This window comes from Trachymyrmex septentrionalis, unplaced genomic scaffold, assembly GCF_001594115.1.
Source record: "Trachymyrmex septentrionalis isolate Tsep2-gDNA-1 unplaced genomic scaffold, Tsep1.0 scaffold53, whole genome shotgun sequence".
In the NCBI taxonomy this organism is placed as follows: domain Eukaryota; kingdom Metazoa; phylum Arthropoda; class Insecta; order Hymenoptera; family Formicidae; genus Trachymyrmex; species Trachymyrmex septentrionalis.
The window spans coordinates 792,747-792,959 of record NW_017305705.1 but is presented as its reverse complement, the minus strand read 5'-3'; positions in this window follow the sequence as shown (position 1 = coordinate 792,959).

Genomic DNA, 213 nt, shown 5'->3' with positions numbered 1-213 from the left:
TTATAATGCGAAGCCATTGTAAGCTAGTGTAACTGATAGTCAACTCATCTTCTGTAGACTAATTTACTCATCTCAATGTACTCAATTTACTTCATTATTGTTAATCTTTACGGGAAAGCCACTATAACGATGCTAAAACAGTGTCATACGAGTATCATATTATGATAAGAAGTAATAAATCATAATAAATCTTACTCAAGAAAAATCTGTAAG